This window comes from Gopherus flavomarginatus, chromosome 4 (genome assembly GCF_025201925.1).
Source record: "Gopherus flavomarginatus isolate rGopFla2 chromosome 4, rGopFla2.mat.asm, whole genome shotgun sequence".
NCBI classification, from domain to species: Eukaryota; Metazoa; Chordata; order Testudines; family Testudinidae; genus Gopherus; species Gopherus flavomarginatus.
In genome coordinates, this window is record NC_066620.1 from 51,030,184 (window position 1) to 51,046,418 (window position 16,235).

Consider the following 16,235-nt stretch of genomic DNA (forward strand, 5'->3'; position numbering starts at 1 on the left):
CTCTATCCTGTCTATTTTAATTGATCTCTTCAGGGCAGGATTTGTCTCTAATTTATGCATATGTACAGTGCCCAGTGCAATGGGACCCTCTTGTCAGTTGGGACCTGTAGGCGCTAATTCATTCATTCAATCAATCAATAATAAAGTATTTATGAGGATAAGGATTTCAGTGAGCCAAGATTACTGCCCAAAAGCCTTTATGTGCAGAAGTCCTTATTCACAAAGACTGACCTTCCTGAATCCTGCATAAAGCCCAGTACTCTGGATTTATGCAGTTGTCCTGTTCTAAAATTAGTGGGCATGACAAAATCCACCCCACAAACCTGGGGAATGTCACAGAGTTGCAGGACATCCAGCCAGGATTAGCATCCACTCTTTATGTCTCCCATGTGAGGTTTCCCAGCCACTGCACCTGTGTAAATGAGACTCCCCTTCCCTCAACTTTCCTCCCTCTGACAGCACATACTGAGCCCACCTGGAACCCAACAACCCAGCACACCGGGATTTCAAAAGCCCATCTTCCCTCAGACCTCTCAAGTGTATCCCATTGGTGGTACATTCTGCGTCACAGCTGTCTCTCCCTCTGTCCCTGCACTTCATTCTCAAGAAGTGCCCCCTGTGAGGCGGGGTAGCAGCTGGCTGGTGGGGTGGGGTAGAGGAAGGAGGAGACCTTTTCTCCAGCAGCTCTGGGATCTCCTGCACGCTCATCCCTCGTCCCCAATTGCAAGGAGCAGAGAGAGATGAGAAGCTTTCAGGGAGCCAGAGTAAGAGCCAACTTATATGTGGAAGGTAAGAGCTGGGTAAGGAGCAAACAGACTGGCTCCCTACATTAATCATAGAAATGGAAGGGAGCTGGGAGTGGAGCAGGCCCTGAGCAGTTGAGTTCTTCACAAGCTGGGAGGTTCCACTCCCTCCAGTGAAGAGCGTACAGGCCCAGCTGCTCCTTACAACTTCTCCTCTCCCCACAAGTAAACCAATGCCCACTCCTGGGCCACAGGGTCTCTCTGTCTGCTCTTTAGTGGGAAGGGGGAGAGACTGGCACATGACAGGGGCTAGAGTAGCAAAGACTTTCCTGGCGGCAGTAGCAATGGAATCCTGCAGTAAAGGAGGGCTATACACCTTAATAGTATATAGAAGTGGAGCATGAGGAGAGGGGGAAAAGTTAATTAGATTTAGTACAGGGTGGGAGTGGTCTGACATAACTGCTCAGAGTTGGGGGCTCATGCCCGGGGACACCAGTCTATATTGAGGCCAAGGCAGAGACTAGCCCCCCCCCCAAATCCTTAATCTGTAACAGTTAAAAAAAATTCATTCACACAGTGTGGGGGCATCCATAAAAACAGGTCTTTATAATAAAAAAAAATCATAATATGTAAATCACACAGGGCCCAGTGATGCCAACACTTAAGCAGTGGCACTGATTCTCACGATTCCATTATTGGCCTTGCGATATCTGTTGTTTTTCTTAAAGTCTTAAAGCCCCAGCGCCCGGAGTGAAGTGATAATGTGAGATTCTCGCTTTTGTTTTAAAAAAAGAAGTTTCTAGCCCTTGCAGTTGCTGGAAAAAGGTTGAAAATGTGATTCAAGTGCACCCTCAAGGGTCAGAAGTGAGAGTGCCAATAAACCACCCCATCAAGATATACAGTTGTTTAAAAAAAAAACATGGTTCTTAAGCTAATATCGTGATTTTAGGAGCCATACTCATGATTTTTTAATTGCTGGGGTTGGTAATATAGCTCAACCACACAACTTTATCCACAAGAGCAATAGTCTCTTTGAATTCAATGGGAGTACTCAAAGTAGTAAGAACTACAATCAATAGTAAGTGTTTGCATAACCAGGCCCCAAGAAACCAATTGTACAGTTTTTACTCAGGCAATACGTGTTTTGCCCAAATAAAAGCTGCAGAATCAGATTCATATAAGTCTTTCCGTCTCCAGTCTAGTATTTATATTGTCCCCATCACATGCAATCAGAGCACCATGCAATCTTTGCCTTTTTCTCCTTCCTTCTGCTCCACCTTCTGTGTATTCTTCCATGCATGAAATACCTTCCGAATTCCTGTTCAACCAAGTCACCACGTTCTCCTCATTCAAATTCCTCTGAAAAACTCACTTCTGCCTTGTCAGCTACAAACATTTAATCAAAATTAATAGAACCATCAAGGTATGCACATGCCTAAACTGAGTAAACGTGAGCTATAACATTGTTCTAATCCTTGCCCACATCACCTTCCATTGCTCCATCAGCCCCATTTTGTTTATTACCCTCACTTTTTGTGTCTTGCATAAAATTTAGATTGTATGATTTTTTCATTCAGGGCCTTTTCCTTGCTCTGTAACATGCCCAGCACACTTCTGAGACATGTATAAATAATAGCACTAATAACAATATAGATATAAATACTACTTATAACATAGCTATAACTACCACCACAGAGGCATTACTGTAACTGTGACATTTAGGATAAATAATTCTAGGCATCTAAATCTAATTTAAATTCTTTCCTGGCTTTAACCATGGCTTCAAAACCAGATGAACTTAAGCCAAGGTGTATGACTTTATGCCACACTGGTAATCCACACTAACTAGGAAATAAATTTTCAGCGATTAAGTTGAATTGTTCGTACAAAATGTCAGCTTCAGCTTTTCACCCATACAAAACAGCTTGGAAAATATATACTGCATGTGTTTATTACAGTCACTATGAACATCTATAACTCTCCAACAATTTCTTTGATTTATGTTCAAAAACATACAGGGCATGAAATGATGCCTGCAACCTTACATTTTTCTCAAGAACATTGTGGGGAGCAGATATATTCCAAAACATCATGTTAGATTCCCTGTTATGTCTGCTTTTTAAAATAAATGTATGATAATCAATTACACATGCTTCAAAGCAACTGCCACTAGATTCCCCATCAGAAAAGCAGTTTGAAAAAAGTTCCATTTTCTTTTCCTTTAATATCTGGGTTTTAATAAGGGACTGTGCCCACATATTAAAAAAGAAAAAATGCTTTTGTAAAATAAGTGCCAATCTTAACTCACACCAGCAAGCTAGTCTTACCACAAGTTTATAGAAAAGGGCCATCTTCATTGATCGACATGCTAATAAAAGTGTACATGCTGTGAAACTCTTGGGTCTGATGCTCCTCTCACTCATACATTTGTCAACTAGGAGTAACTCCACTGATATCCAAGGAATGACACTGGCATTAAGTGAGAGGAGAGGAGAGTTAGGCCTCACACATTCAAGTAAGATGTAAAATGTTTGCATAAGAAACTTGCCTAGTTTTGGTTTCTATTAGAAACAATAAACCAGGGGTCGGCAACCTTTCAGAAGTGGTGTGCCGAGTCTTCATTTATTCACTCTAATTTAAGTTTTCGCATGCCAGTAATACATTTTAACGTTTTTAGATGGTCTCTTCCTATAAGTCTATAATATATAACTAAACTATGGTTGTATGTAAAGGAAATAAGGCTTTTAAAATGTTTAAGAAGCTTCATTTAAAATTAAATTAAAAAGCAGAGCCCCCCCCGGACCGGTGGCCAGGATCCAGGCAGTGGGAGTGCCACTGAAAATCAGCTCACGTGCCACCTTCAGCAAAAATGCTCCTGCAACTCTGAGCATTTTTGTGGAAACATTTGTCAAGGGCCTGATCTTTTTCCCCATTGAAATCAATTGGAGTAGTCACCGTTAACTTCAGTGAGAATAGGACTGATTCCTAATGACCATTAATGACCATTGAGTTTTAGGTGAATATGGGCCTAGATGCGAGTGAATCTGGACCTGGGTTCTAGTAATGCTGGGTTCTGCTTCAAGCAAACATGGCCCGATTTATCACAGAAACCAGCCAACATTCCTGTTTTCAACATGCCAACTGGAATAAACTCAGCAGCTGTAATAGGGTTTGGCTGTGAGATGTTGAATTTGTTTGAACCCCACACCCAAAGAATGCAGACAGACATGGATCGAAACCAATGCATGATCTCCTGGTTGGTGGACCACCATTTTTCATACAGCTCTAGTAACGAAGTCTTTGAGGAGGGACGGAGTTAACTGCATGTATGCCCATTACCCATGCAGCCACACCTAGAGGGCATCAACCTATTTTCAGAGTGGGAAATAACCAGGTATTAATTTTCTAAGAATAATCAAGAGAAATCTAGGTCAAAATCAGAGGAAGACTCCCCTGTCCATTTGATGAAATTTGCTTGCAAACACAATGTTAGTGTAAAAACAAAGAACTTATTTTAATGGTTATAATATTTCCTCAGACTCTCACATAAGAGTGGAAACATAAAACTGCTTTGTTTGAGTAAAATGCACTATTCCCTTAGTTTGATTGTTGAAAGGTATTTAAAATCAATATAAAACTGCAATATCAGAAAACTGTATAATCATTTTTTCAAACAGGCAGACTTGAAAGAGTCTCTTGTTCATGGGGAAATCTTCAGTTAGTTTTTCTAGTACCAGTGGTTCAATCGAAAGATTCACCAACTGCCCCCTGGAGAAAACCGAAGATCTGCATTTAAATAGAGATATAGTATTTCCAAATGCACAGTACCTGGAAGGCAGATACTGTCAAGGTTTCTCAGTGAGTGGATCTCAAATTGTATTAGGTACATTTCAGCACAGTAACTATCCCCATTTCATAAGAGTAGGACGATTTACATATCATTTTTTCTATGTGCATACCTTGTAATTTTTGTCCTAAGTTAAAATTCAACCCTGATCCAAAATGAAGCTCTCACATACTAACAACAAGCAATTATACTTTATATATAATTTTCTGATATGCATAATGAAGACCAGACTAGATTGCCTGTCTTCAAACGTTAAATAATTGAAAAGTATGATGACTTAATAGAATAGTAAGCTTGGTTTACAATGTAGCCAATTTAGAGCCATAAAAACACTGTAAAAATGTTATCTTGCGGTTGACCATTACATATCCTATTTATTATTCAAAAGTGTTTCAGCAGCATTTTTCATCATTAATGTGGCTGCTGGCATTTAACACCAAGTCTCTACATTTGAATAATTTTCCAAATACAATTTTAAAACAAGCTAGCTAAAATTCAGTAAATCACAGCATAAATGCTATATTTTCATATTTTACCTTAAACTTACTTGATGAGCTGTACATTCAAAACCCACAAGACTCTGTAATCTGATAAATCAAAGCCTGTATGTGTGTGTGTCCTATATATAACATTTTAAAAAGCCAGTATAACTATCTCTGGATGACACATCAGAAAACCAAAATCAAATCTTATAAATATGTTTTTTTCTATTGTATACAATTGCAAAGATGTGTCTTCCTGTTACTAAAACACTATAACCTTTCAGAAAAGTTTTGCATGAGTATTCTGGTAAGGCATATATAATGTTTATAGTGAAAAAGACACTCACGATCAATTTCAAACACACAGACATTAGTCTAGGCAGCCTCTTGCTGAAATTCTGGTTGCAACTGAAATGTCCCTATAAACAAGGTTACTGAGAACAGACCAAGATATGCTTCTCAACAACACCTTCACCAGGAGCCCTTCAGCTGTCTACTTAGTTTGTTATACCTTATCTTGCAGCACTGACATTCTAATGCTGATTCAAATTCAGGATTCAAAATGAAAGATGAACTATCTTTAAGATCACTTAATATTGAAATACTGTTGTAGTAATAAGTGGTGCAAGGTTTGAGATAGGGACATAGTACTCTAATAGTAACCTTTTAATTTCTGAAAAATAGTGCAGAATAAATGAGGTATTGCACATAGTTACTGTAATTGATTTATTTGCAGTATGTTGATAATGAACACATCAAATGCCATGTTTACCTTCTGCTGCCTCTTGAACATTTTAAACTGTAAAGTCCCCCTAGGGGAGACCTGTCAGATTCCAGTCTATGCATTTAAAAATTCACTTGTTACACTGATACATTCTTGTTCCCTGTATTTTAAAGTAACTATACAAATCATTTCTTGATCCCAAACCCTTGGATGTTTTCAGTGGAAGTGCAATGCAGGGTTGAATGTCCATGTGTACAATCTAACTTGGGTTGTGTTGTAAGTACTCACACTGCATCTCAAATTCCAAGCTAAAATGCATCAAAGCTTTGCACTTCTTCACATTTAAAATGGGATGAGGCTGGCAAGGAAAATAGAAGATTCTGAAATCTTTTTTCCCCCACTAACTGCCTGCTGCAGCTCATGTACTTCCCTTATATGACCAAGGAGCTATGTTCATAGTTCTTCACTGTCTTTTATTTGAAGGGTATTCAAATTTCCCTCCCACGCACAGACTGTGGTACTGTCTCAATTTTTATGTTTTGTTAAAGTCTGCTTAACTACATCAAAATGATGCAGTTGGGGTTAAAAATCACAATAAAATGGGATCAAGGCTCTCTATTCCATCATTTCTACCCCCATCCTCCTCCTTTACTTTCTTTTTAAATTCTACTCATTTTTATTTGACCCTTTTGTTATTCTGCTCATTTCTGAAATGCATTCCTCCTATGTGATGTGGGGTAGCCTGCAAAATCTTTTAACAACAGTACAACAAGTATTAAGAGAACTGCCCCTGCAGCACTTCAAAATATATCCTCAGACCACTTTATCTTTTATAGCATTAATGTTAAGTTAAAAAACAACTGTCAGGCAGGTCATATTTAGACAGCAACATGAGGTCAATTCTATAAAATCCCTCCAGATTGGAGCCTGGGGTACCACCAAGATGAGAACTACATCCCACGTTCCACACTTTCCTTTTGTCCTCCCGGATTCTGTTTGCAAATGACTTGCTTTCTTTGTGCCTACAGATGTGTCATGTTGCATGTCCACTGATTCTAGTACATACTACAACACAAACAGAGCAAACGTGCTTTCCTAGCCAAGCAGCCCCATGTGGCAATTTCACAACATCACTGAAGCAACCAGGCTACAGACAAAAATAAATAAATACATAATAAATAATAACAACGAGAACCCTCCTCCCCACCACAGTGACATACAGGGTTTCCACCAGGCCTGTTTGGCTCTTGTGAATCACTCATAGAAATGTTTAAGGAAGAAGAAGGGGAGGGGGGAGGAAAGGGAAGCGTCTTTCTCTCTGGGTCCGTTGCTCTTTCCATAAGAGCTTAACTGAGCTTAATCTAGGGGGAACCACTGCATCGTGTTGGGCCGATGGGGGCTGCTCTTGGCAACCCGGGGGCCGAGACAGCCAAGCAGCAGCAGCGAGCTGGGAAGCCCGGGGATCGCGGAACTTCTGAGCTCCCTGCGAGGGGCGCTAAGGAAGGCTGCGAGACACACTCGGAGCAGCAGCGGCCACCACACACAGTGACAACAGCTGTAAAGTCAAGTCCCCCTACCCCTTTCGCAAAAGCTAAAGCCGCCCCAAGGACCCTGTCCCCTAACTCCGGCTCGTTAAAACCTTGTCACTTTCACAGCACTCTGGGTCCTTTGGAAAGAGGGGAAAAGGGGGGAGGGGGGTAGAGCAGGACAAAACCTGCCGGGTTTGGATCTGTCGGCAGAAAAAATACCAATCTATGTATAATCTATTATTTAAAATCCGCCAAAGAGCTGAAAATCGATCATCCCTGGGGCCTGGGCTTTGTTGTGTGATTTTTATTTTATTTTATTTTTTTAAGGGACTGACTCTAAGCAAGTGAAATTGACAAGGTCTGAAGGTGGAAGAGGGGGAGGTAATAGAGCTGCTAGTCTCAAATAAAAAACATGCCCCAGATGCGGTGTCAGTCTGCAGATGTGCATGATGGTAAGGTTGGGACTCGGTTTACCTGGTCAGGTCAGAACCGCAGGCAGGTTAATCAGGTGAGTCGTCGGGGATTTTAAAGAAGCCGAAGCCGGTTTCTTTGCTAGGAAAGTCTACAACACCATGCAGGGACATTGCAAAATCTTTACACACGCCTCCTTTAACTGGGCTCCCGCGACCTCAGCCGGCGAAGGGGGGAGGCTTAGCCGAGGCAGGCCCAGGCCACCTCCCCATGCCCTGGCCAGAGGATCAGCGGGCTGCTCCGCGGCACCGGGACCACCTAAGGGGCTGCCCTGCACTGGGCGAGGCGAGTTCTTAGGGGATCAAGAGAGCGGCGGGTGCTCGGAGGATGCGGAGGCCTCCCTGTTTCCTTGGTAGAGTCGATCCGCACTCAGTCTGACCCAGGACGTCATTCTGCCTGTCTGTTTTCTCAATGATAACTTGGCAGGAGACGGGGGAAGCTGCCAGGTTTTCCCTGGGCTCATTACCTGGTATGTGAACGTTTCTTTGCATGCATTTGGGGGGAAAATTTGACACTTTCTTTAGAAATACATAATCATACGGTCGTGGTCGTTAGCGGACGGCTCTGCTGTGTTTGCATTGATGGAGTCGCTGTGTGTGTTTTTCGCTGCTGCTGAAGGAATCAAGCATGCGTTCATCTTTTTGTCTTTCATTTTACCTTCAGGGTGACATTCAGTGCCAATGTGCTCTTTTCTGGTCATCGCCAAGTCCCACCTGGAAAAAAAAAGGGTTGGGGAAAGGAGGTGCCAACCCTCAGCCAGCCCGGATGCTGGGTAGTAAATTCCTCCTCCTGCAACAAACGGGACGCTTCTCCCACTCACACCTAGGAAAACAAGCCATTTTCTAAGCCATCGGGGGCCAAAGGGAAAGAGCAACAGAAATGCTAGATGGATCTAGAGAGTCCAATAATGTTCTTGCTTTGCACTGTCTGAATTGCCTCTAGCAGACACACAGTGTATAGGCCTTGTGCAATTTGCTTTAGAGCTCCTTGGGAGGATGGGGCGGGGGGATGCCCCCAGCTGAGTGTATCCATATGGTACAGTATTAAGTGTAGGGATTGCCTAGTGTTCATTTTAGAGTGAACACAGCAGGGCAGAAAGGAAGGTATAACCAATACTTTTAAAATTCACCAGTATAATAGTGTCTCTTAAAAAAAAAAGCCTTGAACGTTTTCCTCAAATATTATTATTTAAGATTATCTTTCACTACATCTGCTGCAAAGCTTCCAAAATATTTATTTCTGAAAAGTAATAAAATGTTTTATATAGATAGGCTTAATCCTGCAACTACCATTAAAGTCAATTTGCTTGCACTGCACATATGTACTTTTAAAAAAAAAATCCAGTCAGTTTAGTGTTTGCCTTAATGCACATAGTATGTGCAGTCTGAATGGATTAAAGTTGCAACAAGAAGCTTAGCTTTTCATTCTCTGACTTTTGTAAGTTTTAGGCTGCATCCTGAAAACACTTAGGCTGTGTCTACACTACAGTGATAATATCAGCATAGCTATGTCAGCGAAGCTATGCAGGCATGACCCTGTAATGTAGATGCAGCGTACAGTGACAGAAGGGGGTTTTCCATCGGTGCAGGAACACTACCTCTCAAATGAAGCTAGCTACATCAACAGAAGCGTTCTTCTGATGAGATAGCTGTGTCTACAGTGGGGCTAGATGGGCATAGTTATGTCAGGGTTTTTGACACCCTTGACTGATGAAGGCCAAAATTGTGTGAACCTAACTTATGTCGGCATACAGCCACTGCAGTTATTAAATCGGTCATGTGTGTGAACACTTGGCTCCTTGTGTCAACGGTGTGTGTCCTCACCTGGAGTGCTTGTATAGATTGTATTGTTAGTGTTGGACATTATGGGATGGCTTCTGGTGGCCAGTAACAGTTGACATAAGCAACGCAGTGTCTACATTGACACTGAGTCGACCGAATTACCTCAACCGTGACTCTGAGCTGCTCAGGGAGATTATGTTACTAAATTGGCATAGAGAGGCACTTATGTCAGCTGGAGCTAAAGTTAAGTAATGATACTTCCACAGCGAGGTTGATGCAAGGCAGCTTACATCGACCTAATCCTGTAGTGCAGACCAGGCCCTAGTTATGTCAACCTAACTTTTAAGGGTAGACCAACTTGACAAATTAGTAACTGAACTCAAACAACTTCTCACATCTGTGAAGTTACTCACATGCTTAAGTGTTTGCAGAAGTGGCACTAACTTTGCAACCTCAGCAGTAATTTAGGTTTTTGCACTATAGAACTAAACACAAATTATTTTACACACACATACACCTTAAATACCAAAACTGTGTTAATGCATATTAAATCTGCACACTCAAATCACAGAATTCAGGGAATGCAAAAATGAAGGGTCCTACAGCAGAGCTAACTCTGCTCATTTGCACCTTCCTGTATGCTTTAGTACTTGCTTTTAATAATAAATCATAATATGCTAAGTGACACATTTAACCAGAAAAACAGGAATCGTAAATTCTGCATGTGTGCAATGTGGCTCATGTAAGTTATTGCTGGAACTTTACCTTTTGCATTCCTGTGATTTCAGCTATGCAACCTTAATATTAGATTAATAAACTTTTTTTTCCATTTAATTTCCCGGGTTTTTTATATATAAAGAAAAAAGGAAAAATTGTCCATGCTTCATGTTATTAGCCCGTAAATGGTCCTAATTAGGTGTTGGCATTCACACTTTATTGAGAAGATGGGGTCAAGCAGAGGTAAATTCCCACTTTTCCTGCTGCTGTTGTTTGACTGGACAATTTTCTGCAAGGCTGAGTTAATAGGGCAACACCACATTGATTTACATTGTGATGTCTGTATCTTTCAGTTTGAAAGAAAGAGAGTTGGGTTTTTTAAATGAAAACCTAGAACTTTTAGAACATGGTAGGATACAGCCAGATTCTAAAATTGCAGCATCTGTTTGTTTGTTTGGTGATTTGTTACTTTTTAAAAAAATTTTGTTGCTGTATTGAAATGACACTTATACACTCTCTTGCATGTAACATTTCTTGGAGCAACAGAATACATTGCTTAAAGTATTTGAATATATTATATTGTTGGCTATAGTGTGCCATCAGTTTTTAAGCAGGACTGCCAGTTAATTGCCGTGGAGAGTTCTCCTTAACAATTAAGGGCATGATACGGCTGCCTGAGAGGTAAATTGCAGTTGCTCAAGACTTCTCACTGTCTGGCCCTGTGAGATGAAAGGATGGATTGTGATTGTGGGAGTGAATATTTACAAGCTAATTTTTAAATTAAGTATCTTTAAAGAAGTCTATGTTTTTAAAATATATTACATTTCCATAAAATAAATGAGTAATCAGGCCTTTCCTAAACCAACAACAAAGAAATCGGTCTATCTCTGCAAGTAAGAACTTAGCTGTAGGCCCAAACGCAGCCTTGGTGAAATCAGCTGAGTTGTGCCCCTTTGCAGCATAGTTAACTTTAGCCTATAGATCATACAGCAGACAGTTTACTCAGCTGCCAAAGAAGCATAGCTTTAAAATGTGTGCACAACGTAGGCCTACTACGTCTTCTCCAGTGTGATTAGAATATGAAGTTAAATTCAAGCCTTTTCCACTTAGCCCAGTCCTGCAGACTGTTCACATGTAAAACTTTGTCTGGCTTCTGTGGCAGACAGTCCTGCACAAGGAAACAATGCAGGGATGGGTTTCAAGGGATACTCCAAAAGTATTTTAGCCCAAAATTTGACCTACTTTTCTTTTATCTGTTTATGAAGCCCAGTTAATTCATTGCAGGTTTTTCTTTCTCAAAATAATGTTTTTTTCTTAAAATCACTAACAGCAGCCATGGATTTATGATCAACTCTACAATAACATACCCGGGTATATGCCACAAAGGAAAACAGTTAGATTTTATAGAACCCATTCTGACTCCTGTTTGAATTCCAGTAGAAGTTTTGCCACTGGGTTTCATTGGAGGCAGTGTTAGGCCCTTAACTGCAAGAGTGTCCAATGGGTTATGAGAAACAAAAGCAAAAAACATTTCAAAACTATGAAAAATAGATTGGCCATATCCTTTTAAATACACAGGATCCATTTTTACTTTATATACTACTCTATTTAAAGCAGTAGGTCTAACTGAAGCACCAGTAAAAGTTAATCATATTACCTTAAAGAGGAATTTCTAATAAACTTCCACAGAATGGGTTGCAGAATTAATATGGCATTTAGAAGGCACTTTAAGAATAAGGTTCTAATTCGGAACGTATACAGTTCTAACTCCATAGAAGTCAGTACAGTAATGCAGTAAAAATCAGTGTGAGTGAGATCAGAATCAGGCACTCGTAGCATAACTGGTTTATAGGAACGTTATGAAAATGAGAGTCTAACCAAAATATCCTATAGTTTAATGCTAAGCAGAAAATTGTTCAAAAGTTATTCTGACTTGAGCTGGTGGGGACTCTTTTTGACAAAGCATTTTTTCACTCAGGGGAAGAGGAGAAAAACCCACCCCAGAACAGTCACTAGCCCAGTGGTTAAGGCATTAATCTGGGAGATGCAGGTTCAAGTCTCAATTCCAAATCAGGCAGAGCAGGGAACTGAACTGGACTAATCGTTCTGGGATAGTTAGCTAACTTGAGTTATGAATGCATGTTTTTTCCTAATGAAGACGCAGCCTGCATGGAGGAACTGAGTCCCTACTATATGCTGTGAAAAGGGTCTCTGCTCTGCTTTGATGCTACAGTGGGAGCAGACTGGAGCATGGACAGAGATCTGCATTTAAGCAGATTGAATGGTCCCACATCCCATGCAAAAGGCAGCGATGGCCTTCAGATGGTACCCTAAACCATAAGCTTGACTGATGGTCATGACAGGTGGGGGGAAGGGATTTCCACCTATAGATACTTCTCCCACATACAGCCTTACGTTCTGGAAGGAAAATTAGCTTCTCTCCACACTGAGTAATGAAGGAGAGGTAAAACAGAAGGTTCTGAAAAAGAATCAAACTATTATTGTTGGGCAGTTTAGGTATCAGCTATGCTCTCTGGCCTGACTCAAGCAAGAATAACATTGAAGACAATGGGCGTTTGGAGTCTACATGAGTGGGCCTGGTCTGAAGCCATATGCTTTCCTGCAAACAACTGAATAGACCCTTGCATGCTTCATGAGACCATGAAAACTAAATTTATGTTAAGCTGTGTCCCCAATGAGGAACCCCTAAAATGTGGAGCTACCTGCAGCTGCAGGGTATCCATGTGCTCAGGGCCAGCCCTGTATGTGAGAGGGAAAGGATAGAAGAACAAATGGGGAAAACATGGCTGAAATGGATGTCAATAACACCAGGAGACCACTGAAGGCAATGAAATGATGGCACAACATATACAGACAATCAAACCTAACCAACCACAGCACACAGTCAACGCAATAAAATGAGTGAAGAATCTTTTGGAGGAGTATGCTGGTAATGCCAATGCCTAACACTTGTCATAAGAAACCACTGACTGCTTTTCTTCTTGTACCGCTACTGTGAATTACGCATTAAATGAGAACAATAGTATTAATACTAAAGAGTATAGTCTTGTTTTAATCTTTGGCCATTACCATCTCTAACTGGAGTTTATACCTGGGCATTGAAGAAATCCCTGAGTCATGCAAATTTATTTTGGTTTATAGCTGTAGGGGATGAGATGCATGTATTTTTTATGCATATGCAGAATAAGCATACCTGTAAATCAGAGAGAGTGGGATCGCATTTGATTTTATATACATAAGCATGTTTCTTAGCTATTTGACTTCTACACTTGCTGCAATACTATGTGAAAAAATATGGTACAGATGCTGTAGCAACTATTTATCATAGTACAGAATTAGAGTTGGGGCCTCCACCAAAATACTGGATCCAAGCCTCCTCAAACTGAAAAAGTTCCGAGTCAGATCTGAACTTCACAGTTTGGGCCCATCTCTGATAAGAACACAGTCTGTTCTTAGGAGAACTGGAGAGCTCAGTGAATTTGTATGGAGATTAGAAGCTGCTCAGTTTGATAATGATGAAAGTTTCTGAACTGCCATCAGGAAGTAGTAACACAACATAAATGTAATGGTATTGGCCTCATTCATAGTAGACAAAGTCTACTATCCCAGTTGGCGCTAACTGGCTCTCTTTCTGATATTCTTGGCAGGTAGGCTGAGGACCAAACTGGTACCAAGACTGATCTGTTTCCACTTCTAGAGATAGTTCCTCTAAATCTAGTTTCTAGTAGTCAATCTGGCATCATTCCTGAACACTAAAATTCACTTAAATAGAAAAACAAGCTATTAAGTTGGTTACAGAGGGCCAGATTGTGGCATCTAGCCATTGGCCCAAGAATGAGCCCAGTGCAAAGTTATGCTACCTCATGAGGAGCTCAGTGAGTGATTCCCTCCCTGAACTGCTCGGTGTGCAGTAGGACTGCTCAGGGTATGTCCCCTGATATGGCCAGCTCATTCCACATGCAAGTGCAGAGACGATCTCCCCACCTCCTTTTGCTCTCTTTGGGACACACTGATGGAGTCATCTTTGAACTTCGCTTGGCGCAGGAGGGATTGCAATTGTGACGGGGCCTTGTGTGGGTTACCAAGAGGGACTTTGTGCATAGGGTTGGCATAAGTAGGGACCAGATGTCCCGTTTTTAAAGGGACAGTCCCGTTTTTTGGGACATTTTCTTATATAGGCACCTCTTACCCTCCACCCCCTGTTCTGTTTTTTCACAGTTGCTATCTGGTAACCCTAGGCGTAAGCATCTGTCACAGAGGGTCCATAGCAGCCTATGGCTCTGTCACAATCTGGCCCTGGCTGTTCTGAATTATGAAACTACTAGCACATAGCCTCTAAAACACAAATACAGAACAGGACCTGACATCTATCACACTGTGAAGGATACATACATCAGAACAGACAATGATTTGTAGCTAGTGTTGTACGTGCAAAGGTATATTGTTCTTGCATGTACACATATAGCATTCCCTGAGCATGACTCATTCCCACTTTAAAACACAGGCCCCTGCAAGCTTCCCAAAACTGCTACTCCGCCAGGGAGTATCAGAACCAGCTTGTACGGCAAATGGGTATGACCACTTAGAGAGGTCATGTGGCCAGAGCATCCACTAGACAGCTCCCAAGGATTTCCACTGGTGGGACTTCTGTGGATGCCCATGATGCAAATAAGCTGTCCTCCTATCCCACAAAAGGTTAATGTGCAGATAATAAAGAGATTCTGTGTCAAAGTCAGAAGTGGCAAGCTGCTCTAACAAGTAGAACAAAAGGCGTATTCTGCTCAAGCATGCTGTTCGCAAGGCTGTACACTATTTTCTATCTTCAGCAATTGTAAAAGTCCATTGTAAAGAGCTACATTTTCAGACAGTCTTCCTAGTCCACAGAATTTGCAAGCTCATCCACTGATGTGCACAAAAACCTGTGTTTTCAAGGATAAGCCTAGATATGGATGGCAAATGCTGTATGTGCATTACTGAAAATTTGACTCTATGTTTCAGGCTTCCTAACAATAATCAGTGTTACAAGAAATGTTTGACTGAAAATCCATAGCTGCAAGACAAGATGGGTAAGGTCATATCTTTTACTGGACCAACTTCGGTTGGTGAAAGAGACAAGTTTTTGAGCTCCACAGAGCTCTTCTTCAGGTCAGACCCATCTCTTTCACCAACAGTAGTTGGTCCAGTAAAATATTATCTCACCCACCTTGTCTCTCATATTCTGTGACAACATGGCTACAACACTGCAAAAAAAACATAGCTGTATTCATCAGTTTAGAATGTTGGCAAGAAACTTTGCCTTTGGTGCTGACGTAAAATGGTCCATCTCAGGGTGTTAAAAAAAATGGGCCAGATTTTTACATCACTAGGACTCTAACCGAATTAATCCTAATCGTTTAAAGAAAAAAGGAAAATAACAGCAAAATATTTTAATTAAGCTGTTTATCGTGGAAAATTGTGAGAAAAGTAAAAAATGCTTTATTATAAAATAGATGTTAAATATATTTAATCATATTTAACTAATTAAACCCATTCAAAATCCCATATTCTGTTATAATAGACACAGACAGACAAATTTGCAAGGCTGCATGCGTTCATGGAGGAGGCTTGTTCAGTAGCTGGCTGGTCAGGGTGACAGCCTGGGAACCAGATCTGCAGCTGGTGAAAGTTGGCATAGCTCTAATGATGTCACTGGAGCGATGCCAATTTATACCAGCTGAGGATCTGGCCATCTGACTGTTTATGGGAAAAATGGAGAAATTGCTGTTTCTGTCATGGAACCAGGGCAGTGACAATCACAGAGCACTAGCAATGCTATAAAATGATTGGTAAAAAACACTTATGCAGCAGTGAAGGAGAAGTGAGCACCAATGCAGAATCTTTGGCAGATTCTACAATTACATATCACATATTTCAGCACGCA

The 16,235-nt window shown here is 41.0% G+C and overlaps 1 protein-coding gene and 1 long non-coding RNA gene across 3 annotated transcripts in view; one reads left to right on the forward strand and one right to left on the reverse strand.

Moving 5' to 3' along the window:
- ESRRG (estrogen related receptor gamma) overlaps positions 1-16,235 on the reverse strand; it is a 489,078-nt gene that overhangs the window by 459,221 nt on the left and 13,622 nt on the right. The window contains exon 1 of one of the 2 annotated variants that reach the window (XM_050950240.1): positions 7,800-7,892. The exons of the other annotated variant lie outside the window; for it this stretch is intronic. The gene's annotated coding sequence lies outside the window, so the exon portion shown is untranslated. Of the gene's footprint in view, positions 1-7,799; positions 7,893-16,235 lie in introns of those variants that run through there. 2 annotated transcript variants of the gene reach the window in all.
- Positions 8,179-16,235, forward strand: part of LOC127049473 (uncharacterized) — a 34,234-nt gene continuing 26,177 nt past the window's right edge. The window contains exon 1 of the long non-coding RNA XR_007773996.1: positions 8,179-8,265. This is a non-coding gene — a long non-coding RNA (uncharacterized LOC127049473). The remainder of the gene's footprint in view (positions 8,266-16,235) is intronic.